The sequence below is a fragment of the Anas platyrhynchos genome, chromosome 1 (genome assembly GCF_047663525.1).
Source record: "Anas platyrhynchos isolate ZD024472 breed Pekin duck chromosome 1, IASCAAS_PekinDuck_T2T, whole genome shotgun sequence".
In the NCBI taxonomy this organism is placed as follows: domain Eukaryota; kingdom Metazoa; phylum Chordata; class Aves; order Anseriformes; family Anatidae; genus Anas; species Anas platyrhynchos.
In genome coordinates, this window is record NC_092587.1 from 188,012,871 (window position 1) to 188,029,099 (window position 16,229).

At 39.3% G+C, this 16,229-nt stretch overlaps 2 protein-coding genes across 4 annotated transcripts in view; both read left to right on the plus strand.

The window, feature by feature from the left end:
* The window catches only part of MICU2 (mitochondrial calcium uptake 2), a 146,620-nt gene that overhangs the window by 18,974 nt on the left and 111,417 nt on the right, over window positions 1-16,229 (plus strand). The window lies entirely within an intron of this gene.
* ZDHHC20 (zDHHC palmitoyltransferase 20) overlaps window positions 1-16,229 on the plus strand; it is a 201,005-nt gene that overhangs the window by 18,898 nt on the left and 165,878 nt on the right. The gene's annotated exons all lie outside the window — the stretch shown is intronic.

Sequence of the window (16,229 nt, forward strand, 5' to 3'; positions counted from 1 at the left end):
GATGGGCTTCTAGATGGGCCTTTAAGTTCAGCTTTGTGTCAAAATCAGATACTCCCACGGGTAAAAAATGCCCTTTAACGGAGCTTAAAAAGCTTGCATCATGATTGGCATGCTCCATGGATGTTTGATTGCACAAAGCTAACAACATTTGTATCTAAGAAAAACTAGAAGCACTACAGGTATTTTAAGCATTGATATTGAATCTAACTTTCTGGATTTTAGTATTCCTCCAAATCCATGATTGTACTTAGGAAGTTCCTTTCTGGTCTTTGAAATCATTGTAGAAAATGGACATTGTTAACTGCTGTGGGAGTGGCATCCCAGAGCTTCTGATCTCTGGTGTTAAACCTTTTGAAACAGAAAAAATAATAGCTTAGAAATCCTGGTTGAAGATTACTTTAAGAAAAATGGATTTAATAAGTGGTTGCTTAATTGACATGTGACCTGTAAGGTTAGAGATGCCAGACAGCAAAAATACAGTGAAAGAGTTGGGCTAAACTTTAAATAATGCTTTCAAATGCTATTATACGTACAGATTGTAATCAAAATGTCTATTTTATCTAAAGCCCAAGTAGAGACCATAAGAATTGGTACTTTATAATTATCAGTAAATTGCTCAGGCTGTTGCTCAGCCCAGCTAATTGCCTTCCCTTCTATGCTTTCTTCTAATCAAAGAGAAAACAAAAGTATGAGCCAGCTCAGTAATGGCCAACGTTGTGTAGCAGCAGCTGTTGTGCTCACGGGTGTTTCACTGGTGAAGCAAGTTTGGGGCCAGCTGTCGGAATGGGGTACTTTTGGTTTTAAGGTAATTACTGTCTTTGGGTACTGCTGGGTATGGCAGGGCCTTTGGTATTAATGTCGGGATACCCTGTTCCTATCCTTAACTGTGTATAGAACATTTAAAGTTGCTTTGCTTGTATTATGCGTCTACGTTTTGTGGATAATAGAACTAAATTACCATTTTTTCAATCTTTTAGGTATTGTCATGCTTCTAAAAACATTCATGAGATAATAAAAACTGTTTTTTATTTCATTGATAAAGTGACGGTTCTTGCTTTTCTTGAATTACTCAGTTCCTGTGTGCCTGTACTTGATACCTGCATCTGAAAAAGGATAATGCCTGATGATTACTAACTTTTATTAGCATTGTTATGTGATGTGATGGCATGTAGCAGTTGTGAGAGAAGATACTGTTGTCTGACATATTAATCCTGACTTAGCTGGAGTATTCACAGACCGTTCACATAGTCTTCATTACTGATCATTAATCTTCCATGTCATACTTTCTTCAAGTATTTTGTTTGTGATCATTCTGTACTTGGAATCCAGATTTAAATATACAGAACATGAAATTAGTGAGTAATGTGCTGCCCAGGGAGGGTTAATGGAGCACTGGCTCCTCTTCATATGGGCTTTCATCAGAATTGTTTAAATGTTTTCTTCACACCGGGCAACTGAATTCTGCTGCCTATTTTTTGATGTAAAGTCACAAATAGTTACAGGCTTTCCAGACATCACCTATAAAATTATTTATGAAAGTAATTCTTATCAGATGTTTGTATTTAAAAAAAAAAAAAGTATTGTTTTATTATAGGTTGTTCTACTTCAGCCTCTTAACAGTTAAATGCTTTAGTTGGCATCTGTGAAGTGATTTGTAACTTTTCTAAGCCTGTTCCCTGACCATGCAGAACTAATAAATGGGGAAAAAAGAAATAATGCTAATAATTTAATATGGAAAAATTAATGTGTATGATATCAATATCAGTATGGTATCATTAATACCATGAATGTCTGGGGTTTCTTGATCAAATACCTTTTAATATGTTAGAAGAAAAATTGTTTTCTGTGTAATAGTGTTTTTATGAAAAGTTTAATTTTAATTGTAGCCTTTTTCAGTACCTTTAAGTAACTGTAAATTGTTTCTTAAACTATTAGAAGTTTAATTTATATAAAGATCAATATATAGGTGATTTCAATTTAAGTATGAGGAAAAATTACAGTGCTTTAAACAGGCATGGCAGAAAGACATTGGCAACAGCTACATTGGGACCCTCAGTAAGTCTGGCGATGACACCAAGCTGTGTGGTGCTGTCAGCATGCTGGAGGGAAGGGATGCCATCCAGAGGGACCTAGACAGGCTTCAGAGGTGGGGCTGTGTGAACCTCATGAGGTTCAACAAGGCCAAGTGCAAGGTCCTGCACCTGGGTCATCCCAAGCACAAATACAGGCTGGGTAGAGCAGGATTGAGAGCAGGTCTGAGGAGAAGGCCCTGCAGGTGGTGGTTGACAAGAAGATCAATGTGAGCTACCAGTGTGCATGTGCAGCCCAGAAAGCCACCCGTATCCTAGGCTGCACCAAAAGCAGCGAGGCCAGCAGGGAGAGGGAGGGGATTCTCCCCCTCTGCTCTGCTCTTGTGAGACCCCACCTGGAGCCCTGCATTCAGCTCTGGGGCCCCCAGCACAAGAACAGGGACCTCTTAGAGTCCAGAGGAGGGCCACAAAGATGATCAAGGGGCCATAACAGCTCTGCTAGGGAGACAGGCTGATAGAGCTGGGGTTGTTCGGCCTGGGGAAGAGAAGGCTCTGGGGAGACCTTATAGCAGCCTGCCAGCACAGGAAGCTGGGGAGGGACTCTTTGTCAGGGGTGGAGTGATAGGACAAGGGGGAATGGCTTTACACTGAAAGTGGTTAGATTTAGATTAGACGTAAGGAAGAAATTCTTGCCTTTGAGGGTGATGAGGCCCTGGCACAGGCTGCCCAGAGAAGCTGTGGATGCCCCATCCCTGGAGGTGCTCAAGGCCAGGCTGGATGGGGCTTTGGGCAACCTGGTGTGGTGGGAGGTGTCCCTGCCCATGGCAGGAGGGTGGAACTAGATGATCTTCTAGGTCATCTCCAACCCAAACCATTCGGTGATTCTATGAAAGATGGCTGAAATTGGTGCAGCCAAGGGACAAAAAGAAGCATCAGTGCTGTTAAGGTTGGGGTGCTTGGTAGAGCAGTAAGACCTTTCTTAAGCAGTCAATCAAATATGAAATTGTGTTTTGGAGCTGGGGGCAGGACAGGCTGGTGTCTGTATGGTGTGAAGGTTGGGTTTATCTTAATACATAGGAAGTAGTTTGTACCTTTTGTCACTGAAAAAAAAACAAAAAAATAAAAACACCTGCAGGTGATGAGCAACCATAAAAATTTGATGCAGAGAGCTTAACCTAAGTTGCTTGCTACTAAGGGAGTATTTAAGTTTACTAGTAACATTGCTAAGTATTTATGTATTTTATTATCTGTGTGAAATAAACTGTTTCAAAATGGAAATGTTTCCCAGTGTGTATATGTAGAGACTTGTTATTTGTGAAGTCCCAGTTGTAAGTACCATTGATTTCTAAGTTCAAACAAAGCTGTGAAGCAGACCAAAAAGTAAATGGTATGGATAATAAAATAATAGCAGTCTTGAGGTCTGTAATTCTTGCATGGATTAGATACATGATATTTCGCTGGCATTGAGTTCAAAAACCTGTTCCTTTACTATTTGTAATTTGACTTCAGTCATGCATAGACTTGTTGACAGCTATTTACTAGAAATCTACCTTTGCAAGAGACTAGTACCCTGCTGTGTAGCGATAAAGGTATCAGCATACCAGCTGCAAGAACTATTTTTCAGCTTTATTTATATGTAAGTATCAGAAAATGGAAAACACTTGCACTTTCAACAGAGCCTGCAAATAAACTTAGTTTTTCAGATCAGTCGCTTGGCTGCTTGATTATGCTGTTTTCTTTAGGATTGTGCTTTATCTTCTATGGTTTAATAAATGTCAATATTCAAATCACTTTTTCAAGTTACCTATATAATAAGCACGTTCCCATGGAAAAAGTGATTCTGCCTAAGAAGTCCCAAGCCCTGTTTAGAGCCTGTTGTGTTACTACATATTAAATACTCCTGCTGGCAGCTCGGAAAGGCATGGTCGGCAGTTGTATCTCTCCGTGGAGATGTTATTCTGTGCGACACAGTGCAACTCATGGTATGCACCAGGCAATGCCATTTTGTAGAATGCATTAGCAAAACCCTTGAGTTTCCATCGAATGAAAATAGTGGTTTATAAAACTTCAGGAAGTTGTCACGTCACCATTAGGAGAAAGCTGTGCTGCTATCGTCTCCTGCCACACACCCTCATCCGTGTCTTTTGGTCAGTTTTATTTTTGATTACACCAAATACCTTTGTATGATTACCAAGGCTTTTGACTTTTTTTTTTTTAAAAAAAAAAAACAGCTATTATTTGGATCTTTAGGAGCTCTATTGGCAAAGAGCTTAGGGATATGGTTTAGTGGGGGCTGTTAGCGTTAGGTCAGAGGTTGGACTCGATGATCTTGAGGTCTCTTCCAACCTAGAAATTCTGTGATTCTGTGAAAATCTCTCATAAGTAATTTTTTTTCCTCTGTTTTTGCTCTGTGGCTTTAGTGGCTTTTTGGTTCGAGATGTAGTTGGCTTCGTGAACAGTTTGCTCCTGCTTCAAAAGTTATTTCTACTTTTTATGACAGCTTGCAGAATGAATTATTTATGTCACCAAAAATACTTCACTCCTCACAAATGTATCATATTTACATGTCTCACAGTGAGAGATTTCAATTACTGTGTAGTTGCTCTTCTGCTTTCATAATGTCTGCAGTTTTCATTAGTGTTCAGGATTAGCTCTTTGACACATGGTTTATAGTACAGCTCTAAATTATCCTGTTCCTGCTTAGACATGGAGTTTGAGTCTGTGGAGATTGTGGCACATATTAATAAAATCAGGTTATTCTATTTGATTCTAAGTGTTGAAGAATGTGCACTATCACTTGTCTGCCAGTACAGACTGGTCTATTTTCACACTGTAAAAACTGGTCTTCCATCTGCTAAGTTTTTAGGATGTTTATTATAGCCTCGTATAGCATCATGTCTTCTGGTTCACCTGGCAAGTTGTTTAGACTTGCGTTCATACAGAACTTCATGCATTTCATCCTGGTCTGAATGGCTATTTTTATTTATTCCACTTTTAAATTTTTTCTTTATTCTTTTATATCTAAATTGTATTGCCTTCTGTTCTGTTTACCCTGTAAGGAAGGCTTTTTGCAAATATGCAGAAAGGGAGTGTTACTGTGAAGTGTGGATTCAAGCTTCTGTTTGTTTTCCCGTAGTATTTCAGTTGAACACCTCTCTAATCTGTTAAACTCCAAATGCAGCAGCATGTTATGTTTAGATAGAACGCATCCCTTCAGCATGGGTGATACTTTACATGTTTTTCCAGTTCTCTGGCAAGGGCTGAGTGTCTCCAGGTATTTATTCAGATAATTTCAGAAAGTTCTACCATGAAAGCCTTAGTACTTTGTCACATACCTTATGGCTTTTTTTTTTGCCTCCAAGGTTTCGTTTTACCCTTCTGTATGTTTGTTACATGTGTGGGACCTGACCACTTCCAGTGCTTTGTGCAGTCTATCAAACATACTTCTGTCAGCCAAGTTGTCCTCTCATCCTCAGATCGAGTAGTTTATGTTTTTGCTAACCATCTCAACCATCCTCACTCTTGTTAACAGGTAGGATGGCTTTCTCCTAGTCAAGTTGAAAGGTCATCATCTACCTGATAGGAAGGTTACATCTGTAGGACCGTTTATTTCTAAGCTAAAAAGTTTGACTAAGATGGTGGTGGTTCTGGGACAGATTTCTCATGTCTCTAAAAGTCTGTTAATGTGTCTCTATGTCAGCAGCTGATGCACTAGCTTCAAGAGATCGTACCTTGACTTCAGGAACCTGTGCATATCTGCAGCTTCTACATGCCCACTTACCTGTCACGTGGGAACCAGGGAAGCCCCTTCCCTCCTCCAGCAAGCAGAATGCTGCTGTGTTTTGTCTCTCTTTGGTGATTTGTGAGACAGAATTGCGTGTTCTTTTACTGAATTTTTAACCCAAATACTTGATGCATTTGTGTCTCTCACACAAGTTGGGTATTAAATGTATTAAAGTCTGTTTGCACCACAGCAAAATTCCTTTTCACCTGGTTTCACCAGGACCTTTTCTGTGGTGAGGTTCTAGCCCGTGTTTACTAGCTTCAGCCATGGTGGAATGGTTACTTGTTTTTTTCCACAGTGGGATGAACTGTTCTTATGCTTGGGCAATGCTGTTCCTGTGGACCTGTTGGCTTTCCTGAGCTCTTTTTTCTTTTCCTTCTTCAGAGCTGTGTTCCAGAGGATACAAAACAATCAGCATGGGTTTACCAAGGGTAAATCATCCCTGTCTATAACTTGATTGCCTTCTATGATAAAATGACTGGAATTGTGGAGGAGGGTCCATGAGCAGTAGGTGCCATATACTTCAGTTTTAGCAAGACCCTTCAACACTGTCTCTCAAAATATTCTTGCATTGAAGTTAGGATGCTTCAGTCTGAATGTGTGGATACGATGATGGGGGACCAGCTGATACACTGAAGGGCAGAAACCTACATAGACTGGAGCAATGGGCCAACAGGAACCTTAAATTGAGAGATGAAATGCAAAGTCTTACACCTTTGAAGGAAGAACTGCAGCCTTATAATGAAATAAGCGTTATAATTACAGGGCTTTGGTTGTCCCAGGGAATTTTGACCACCCTATTATCTGCTGGAAGGACAACACCACAGAGCACAACTAATTCAGGAGATTTTTGGAGGGCATTGGCCAGCACGGGAAGATGATGTGTTGGACATCATACTTGCAAGCAAGGAAGGAGTGGTTGAGGACGTGAGGGCTGGGAGCAGCCCTGACTGCAGAGACCATGAAATGGTGGAGCTCAGGTTCCTGAATCGGGCGCAAGGCAAAAGCAGATCACAGCCCCAGACTTAAGGAGAACAGACTTTGTCCTGATCAGGGATCTGTTTGGAAAAAAAATCTCATGGGATATAGTCCTAGAGCAAAAGGAGGCCTGTGTGGATGAATAAGGAACTTAAATATAAAAAGGAGATGCGCAAGAGATGGAAGAAGAGACAAGTGACCTGGAAGGGATTCGGACAGGCATAGTCCGAACATACAAGTTCAGGATTGGGAAAAGCAAGGCCCAGCTGGAGTTGAAGAGCAACAAGAAAGACATATAAATGCCTCTGAAAGATGTCAGTGAATGAAAGGGATGCTAGCAAGAACAGAAGGAGAGCGATATTAATAGTTACGTTACTTCAGTGATGCTCCTGGAAGCTAGTTTCTCTCCCTCCCTTAGCTTCGGGTATCAAATCTGATGGTAGGGAAACACTGAAATTTCTTGAATGAAGCACTAGTCAATCCTCTTCTGGATTTCCAGGGGAAATACCTGGCACATAGCTTGCGTAAGTGCTGAAGACTTAAATTACAATTAAGATTAAACACAGTTGTTCTCTCTGTATGGAAAGATTTATAAAATACTAACTTTCTGAAGAATGGATGTCTGAAACAGAGCTCCCAAACTGAGCATGCATTCATAAAACCATTCGTAAAAACAGTGCCTCTTGCTAACATTAAAATAACAGCGGTGCCATCTTACCCACAGGGTTTTAAGTGTAGGAGTTAAAGTTTAGAAACAGTCTTAGTGCAGCAGGGATTGCATGTCAAAGGAAGGATCGTGAGGAAATTAATAATTACATGTTCAAAATGGATTTAAAGATGTGTTGCACAATAAGGATGAAACACTTTCTGATTCAATGAATATTTTGTCTGTTCTCCAGGGAATAATAAATGTAACGAGTATAGTGGAGGTGCGCAGTGGGATTTTACTGCTCTTACATTCATGTTGAATTTTTAACTTTAGTCTGCTTGATATGGAAATTCTAATGTTCTTTTAGCACTGGTTTTGCTGTAAGAAAAGAAGCGTGTACTGGGAAATTATGGGAATACTTTGGGTTGCTGCTGTTGCCATTCGATGGTATTGCCATTAGAATGCTGTTCAGCATTCAGAACCTGATAGCGTTGTTGGACTATATCGAGTCCTGTGGGTCTGGGGTTAGGTTTTTGTGACTTACCTGTCTTGATGTGGAGTGATAACATTTAGAATTACAGAATCGACAGGTAATCATTATTTCAGCATTAATGTTTCAGCTATTCAGCAAACAGATTTAGAAAAAGTAGAGTTATGAATACAGACACGAAAAAATCTTAACAGAAAATATGTATAGGCAAAACCAATTCCTTTCAGGCAATTCCAGACTTGCAAAAGTACAAGCCTAAATGGAGAGATGAAAAATATCATTAGATCATTAGATCTCGGTAAGTAACTTGGAGATGTCAAATACACAGGAGCCCTACCTTTATTTGTTGTGGAAAATCACATTATATTTAATCTGTCATTTAATATAGAAACTTTATCCAGACTATTAGTGAAAACTTGCTATTGTCTGAACCATTCTTAACGTGTACAGGCAATATTACTTCCTCCATTATATCCTTAAACACATTTGTCAATTAGAATTTGGTACTGTATGATAGATCCTCTTGAGGAAGCTTGCTTAATCTCTGCTTATGGTTGTATTAGATTGCAGCCTTCTTTTTCTGGAACTCGAAATAAAAAGGTAATGTGGGTTCCACTGTTTTTCATGGTTGCCTTAACAAAAGTGTATTGCCTAAAATTCTCTGCAAGATATATAGTGATTATTGATCATTTTAAGAAAAAGATTCATAGCAACAGTGTATCAAAGCTTTTTTTTTTTATTTGTGTTTTTTTGACTGTATTCCCTAACATTTCTGGTTTCACAGTTGAGAAGTGATCCTTTTCTCATAAAAACATGAGAACAGACATACATGTTCAGCCAAGTAAAAGGAGAGGAGCCATGCAAGTGCATATGGCACTTTTTTCCTGGTATTTTGGCCGCCTGTGGTTTGGCAGCCTGAGAAGAAACCATCTTTGGCTCACAATTTGTTTGTTTGTTGTTTTTTTTCTTTCTTCTCGTTTTCAGTGAACATCTCCAGATTGCACTTGAATTCAAAAACTTTTCGTGTCTACAGCATACAACGGCAGTATTTAACAGCTTAACTGCTTGCTGTATAATGAACCACGTCCTGTTGGATTTGAGCATTTAGTATCCAAGACAGTTACCACTTTCTAATATTTTAAATATAAGCCAAATCAGAAGCTAGAAATGGACTTCAAAGTTCTAACAAAAATCTATATTTGCAATTGAATACGGTGTGAAGTGTCTCAAGTGTAAAAATTAAATGAAAAACTTGAAAATTAAATGAAGAACTTCTTTGTAACAGTAATGTTAGCTTTCATAATTAATCATATTTCTGATAACTAACAGAAGTCTTTTGGAAATCTAGCACAACTGATTGCAGAAATATGAAAGAGGTGCTGCACTTCTTTCTGTTTGTGAATATACTTGTTCCATGCAGGTTAGTTGAACATAATGATGTGCTTAGTCATTTCATCCTGTTTTCAGCAGTCTTGCTAGAGCAAGAAGTAACACAGATTGTTGTTGCAAGACAAGGTCACTTCTGGTGTTCTTTGTAGTGTGCAAAGAAAATGATGACTTTTTGAGATTGCTCCATATTGTGATCCCCAAATTGCAGTCTAATCAACATCTGCAGAAGCTGTGCTTAAATTGGCTTACTGGTGGCCCAGTGTCAATAGCACATTTATTACCACAGCATGAATGTTTGGTCCTGCTGAGAACCTTCAGCAAAAGATATATTAGGGAGAAGTTCAAATTGTCTTTAATTGCATTTAACAAATGAAGACACAGCTGCACTGGAATTAGGAAGTACTGTATTCTGTGCTGAAAATATTTTTGCCTCTCCTCAGCACTGGTGAGGCCATACCTGGAGTGTTGGGTCCGGTTCTGGGCTCCCCAGTGCCAGAGGGACTTGGAGAGAGCCCAAGGCAGGGCCACCAGGACAATGAAGGCTCTGGAGCATCTCTTCTGTGGGCAGAGGCTGGGAGAGCTGGGGCTGCTCAGCCTGGAGAAGAGGAGGCTCAGGGGATCTCATCCGTGTCCCTAAATCCCTAACAGGAGGGTGCGGGGAGGCCGGAGCCAGGCTCTGCTTAGTGGTGCCCAGTGGTTTCTGGTTGTGTGGTGAGGAAAGGCTGCTGGGAGAGAAGTGGCAGAGTGCTCTGTCAGATCAAGGAGAGTGGCCCATGACCTGCTGCCTTCCTGCATGTGATGGATTGCTGGCAGAAGGGCCAGCAGTGAGCAATTTTCTCCTTTTGTCAAGAAATTAATGTTCCTTAATGTTAAAAGTGATACTCTGACACTAAAATTTCCTCATTTCCCCACACACTGTCACCATCCACATAAGTACATACAGAGATGAGGGCCATCAGTATGACAGAAAACAATTACATTAATGGGGGGGAAAAATGCCTTCAAACACCTTTTCCACTAAAAGGAACTTATCTTTCGTTATCTGTAGACAAATCTATAAACTTACCTGCCTTTACTTAATACCCAGCAATCTTAGGGCTTTTGCAGGATACATTAATGCATTAATTCTTTTCTTTTTTTCCAGCCTACACATTCCTGTTCTAATTTTGTGAAGTGTCTTTCCTGTGTCCTGAACCATGCTTTTTGCATTGCTTCTGCTTCCCCTTTGAGTGGCACGCATCAGTCTTGCATTTGTTGATTATCAGTCACTTTCCAAGGCGTAACTTGGAAAGGGAAGGAAATACACTTAGCTGTGCATGATTCTATGCACTTTCTTCTTCCTTTGAATTTGCCTGGATTTGATTTTCCCTTTTGCCAGTGGTATTTACAGGCAGGCTGTTGCTTGCACCATTTTGTTGAATGACAAATCCATGAAGCTGCTGCTGCTATGCTAGAGTTTGTTGCTGAATGAAATCTGAAGCTCTTTAAAAGCAGGTATGTCTTGGGATGATTATTTTGTTGCAGCTAGGTGGTCTGACCAGAAGTGGGGAAAGGAATCACAGCTCACTGAAGTGGTCCTCTCTTTAGGTCTCTTCATTGTCTGTGCTGCAGTAGTTTCTGCTGGTCAGTCTGAGAATTGCCTAGCTAAAGAGTTGCTAGCTTCAGAGTTGCATGTGGATCATGATTACCTGGCAGCACACAATGTGATAATGTATTGCCTCTGTAGTCTGTTTAAATAGAGGAGTAACAAAATAGTTGAATTTTCCATGTTTTTTCACTTAAAATCAGCCCTTGGATGCATTACTTAGCAATTCATATTATTGGTGAACAGCAGTAGTGTGAACATTCCCTTTGTTATTTCAGTTCACTTAACATCTCCCTTTCTCTGCTATGATCTTTCTTATTCCTTTCTGGTTTTATGCATGACTTCCCTCAATCCTCCTTGATTTACATTGGATTTACATTGGATTTCAGCTGTTAGGAACTTTTTTGTTGCTTGATGCACAATAAGCCTTAGCTTGTGGGGGTAGCTGGAAAAATCTCTCTCTCTCAAATTGCTTGTTCTTATTGCAGTCTGGCATGGAGTTTATTTTTTGCCAGAATTATCTGAGTTAAAGAACCTAGCTATACTCACGTTGCTGGTATGTGTTGGGATCTGTGAAATTTCACAGATATTTGCATCTTTAGCTCATTCGTTAACCCTGAATGCTACCCACCACCTAGAGATTCTCTTCTTCTGGTGTCTCTCTTGTGCCATACAATATTTTCTGCAGTTGTATCATTTTTATTTATCATTTAGAACATTGTATTTAAGTTTTATGGGAAAATACGTATCGACGTTCATGTATCTCTCTGTTCTCATATTTTGGCGTATTTAGTTCCTCAATTACTTCTACTTCTTCCACTTGTATCTTTCTAGTATTGTTTGGTCTGATTTACTGACTTTCTTTATGGCAATTACAATTGCAATTGCCATTGTTAATTTTGTGCTTCAGCAGTTCTCTCTCAACAGTGACAATGGCTCAATCAAATTAAAGTGGATAAAGTTAATAGATTCACTCCCATTGTTAGAAATCAAAGAAAAAAAACAGAGCTTAGCATCTTCATTTAACATATTATCTTCCTTAAGTACATTTACTCTGTCACTGTTACCGTGGTTGTTTTCCAGAACCTCAGCCGCTGTGAACAGATGACTCAACAAAAGTAATGTTTCAAGTACATTTTCTTGCACATATGCCATTTTCATCATATGTGTCTTTGGAGAAAATGGTATCTAAGTCTGTAGTTTTGTATCTTTGGAGTGTGAAGCCATAGCAGTTTTGCAGTTGTTAGACTATGTACACGTATGTTGCCTAGTCCTACGGTGAATGAAGTAGAGAGGACGCTACAGCTATCCTACACAGGGAGATCTCCAGGTTACTAGTGTCTGTGGGATTGTGTTTGGTGATGCTCGAGGCATGTTGTTCTAAGCTGAAATATTCTGAAGCACAAATTGTCTAGGAGTAAGATGTTGCTGGTTCCCTTGAGCAAAAGGGTAACAAAATTATGCAAGTTGCTTATCTATGTATGCCAAAGCAATATACATAGAGTCCATTTAAAATTCAAGTGATGCTTTGCCAAATGTCAGTTATAAAGAAATAATAGCAATATAACATCTCTTTTTCCATGTTTTATTATGCAGTTTTTATTTCTAATTGAATTTACTGCTCTGTTTCAAGGGATAGTTAGAAAGCGTGTAAATATTTTTAAATACCATTTTGTTTTGTTTTCGATCTTACTGAAAAAAAACCAACACACAAAGTACTTGACACCATGTGTTTCATAAGGTGCTTGTTTATACTACTGCCATTATTTTCTAGTTAACAGACTGCCGTGTATAGCTGCTTATGTATAGCTGTGTGTGTATATATGTTTGTACATACACATATACACACACAAACATCATGTATCTGTATTTATGTCCTTAAACAATTGTGTTTTTTATCAAAAAAGGGAAAATTGTTACATATTTCTTTACAACTAATATGCTTGTAATTTTGAACAGAGACTGTGTAGCATTTTATTCTCACAAGAGGTCACAGGCAATTCTGTCCTCAGGTTCCTGAGGTTCCTGGAGGTCCTAGCAACTAGTTCCATACTTTTAGCAATTTTAACATACATAAACACTACACTTTGTCAGATACGGCAAAGTGAAAGCTTTCAATGTCTCTCATGCACTGTTTCCATGAGGGAGAGGTGCGCACTCCCCGTATTTCACAGTTTAAGCCAAATGCATGTGTGTAGGTTTTAGCCACCTTTGATGTGCATCTAAAACCCGTGTTACCTGCAGTGATCAGTCACGTGCAGGAAGCTTGGTGTTTCAGGTTCCTGGTCCTGGGCAGCTAGTGTGCTTGAGATTTACAATGATTTTAGCACTTAAGATGATCTTTTTCAATGTTAGTTGTCTTAAATTATTTTTGCAAAGGACAAAAGAGCAGAGCAAAGTGTTTATTGCCATCTTAAACCCCTTGTAGTTTTTTACTTGTTGTAGAGCTTGAAAAAGCTACCCTCATTGTTGTCACAGCATCAGCTCACCTGTGTGCTATTGTCGTTTATGCTCCCTTCCCAGTTTCGAACCTTTCTGCATCTTCTTGCTTAGTCTTGTTCTGCCTGTAGATTACACATGTCAAAGTAAAGAAGCTTTAATAATTTTCTAGGTAAGAACTACACTAAAATAAATTACTCCATAATCTTTTCAGAGGGGTAAAATAGATTGAGATCTAGATATCTTTTACAAGACAGAATCAATCTTTCAACTCTTCTTTGTACCTCAACTGCCCTTATCTGCAGTTTTGAGGGGCAAGGGGAGTGTTTGTGGATGTTTGGTTGTTTTTTTTTGTTGTTGTTGTTATTTCATTTATTGGTGGTTGGTTTTGTTTTTTTTGAATGAATTCCAGAATTCAGCTCAAGTTTTAGTGGTTTCATCAGTTCGTGTGTGAAGGCAATCTGATATCCCTTAGTCAGGATTTCTGTTGTTCAATTCTCATTGGCACAAAATCTTAAGTTTATAATTTTCAGCACTATCTATAAGAAACTCCAAATCAATATGTTAAGTGCTGGTGAGGAAGCTTGTCAGAGAGGTGAATGAATCTAAATCATAGAATCAGAATGGCATAGTGTTTGTCTGGAATGAGAATAGTATATGGGGTACAAGATGGGAAAAAGTGTTGTACTGTGTGTGCTGGAGGGAAATAGATAACTTTTGCTATGACAAATGACCTTGCCAAATTGCTGTTGAGGTGATGAAGTGAGTCTAGTGCAGGTTGTGAAAAGATGGTCAGAGACAGATGTTCTGGTGACTTTCTATCCTTCTCCATCTCAGAGAAGGAAGGTAAAGACGCAGCAAAATCAATAAATTATTGGTGGTAATGACAAAAGTTTCAGTCTCCAGAGGTATTGGAAAACAGTCAGGACAGTGACTCTTTGATGGATGCGTCCCAACTAACTGCCTGTCCCAACTAAATAGCTTCTGTATTGCAGGACATCATGTCCAATATAAACTTAAAACAAGAAATAAGTTGAAAGTTTGGGAGAAAGACATCAAAATGTCTTTGCATGGACTCCCCTGAAGGAAGAAGTCAAACACATGAGAATATAGCTGTAAGTGAGTAGATGAGAGTAGGACGTAAATGGCAGAGAGCAAGGACAATATAGAAGCAATAGTTAGATAAGTGGGCAGACTATCTTCTGTACAGTTGGTAGAAAATGTCACCACCTCTCATCTTTTTTCACCATTCATCATTGCTCTCCCCACAGCCAGGCCCTGTGAGCGTTCCCAGTCCTGCTCCAGGCAAAACCGACTGCAGTCGCGCGCATCCCTGGTGATAAAACGGTAATGAACGGTGGAGAAGGAGGGAAGGGAAAGGGCCTCCTTCAGCTGGAACATCTGTTTGCAGGGTGGATGTCTGTGATCTTAATGAAAGGGCACTGTGTCAGTTTTAAAAGAGACCTGCGATATCCATAGGGCAAAGCATGGAGTCAAGAAAATAACTAGAAGTGTTGGGTCAGGTAAAAAATGGTACGCTGGCAGATTTATCATTTGTTCATGAGGCACAAAGTGGGGAGAGGGAAAGGGAATGGCAGAAAGCAGAAAACAATTCAGAAAGAGCAAAATATTTAGGAACCAGCAGGGTAGGGTCCTTTGAGACCTCAAATCTAAACCCCTTCTGTAGCAGGTAAGCACATCATGTATAATTCAAGTCACAAATTGCTCAACCTCCACTTTAACCCATTACGGCTTGTGGCTTTTGTTTTCCCAGTCTCTTAATTGGAAGATTGTTCCAGAATTTCATGTTGTTTGGGACCATCTTATTAAGCTACACTTACTTCTGGACAATGTTTTGCTCTCACATTAATGTTTTTTAAAGCTATATTCATTCTTAATAATTGATACCTTTCCACCACTACCTCAGGTTTTTATACGGAACAATTGCATCCCTTTTAGCTTTCTTTTTGGTAGGCCAAGGAAGCCAAACTTCCCTAATATATTTCTCTCTCAATATATTCTTTGTTCTCCTCATCACAGTAATAGCTCAGCATCTCCTACAGCATTAGAAAGTGTGCTTTAAACCCTCAGGGATGATTTGGATTTGAAGGGAAATATCTCGTTGAGAAAGGGATGCTTACAGGAATTGTGATAGAAGTATTTTCCTCAGTTGTAAACTGGCAAACAAATGCTGATAGCAGTGGTAAAGCCCATCTCTTCCTGCGTACAGCAGCTGCCACATTTCCATACAAACTAGCTGTCTACCCACAGAGGAGTATGCTATCTGTAGACTAGATCTTGGTCAGTTATGAGAACTCTGTAGAAGCTCCACTAACGATATATATGTGTAAAAATATATTTACATGTACATTTAAAAAAAATGCATGAGGGTTTTGGTTTGGTTTAATTTTTAATTCAAATCCAAACTTTCAAAAATGACAAAGCAATAATTTAAGTGCATAAGAGCTGGGTTATGGGGGGAAGTGCAGAAAATAATTGGAATTTTAATACCAAGCCAGCAAGAGAAACTATCGGGAAAGGACTCCAGACATAGGGGAAAATATAAGCACCTCAGAAAAACAGAAGCCTAGAGCAGAAGCTTGACCACATATGAGGTCAGAGGGGATGGTGAGAAATGCTGCAAGTCAAGCAAATGAAGCTATATGAAAGGTATTTCAGGGTTCTCCTGTCTTAAGACAAAGAAGAGGTCAGTGTTAGACTTTTAAAATACTGAAATTAGGTGCTCATTGGCCAAAACAAAAATGAAAATTTTAGTTTTGATCTTTAGATTGGAAAAGCACAGTAAGATGTGATGCAAAAGACCAAATGTTTCTATGTGTATTAGCACCTTTGAAGTGGAAGAGAAGTTCAGATCTGGATATGTT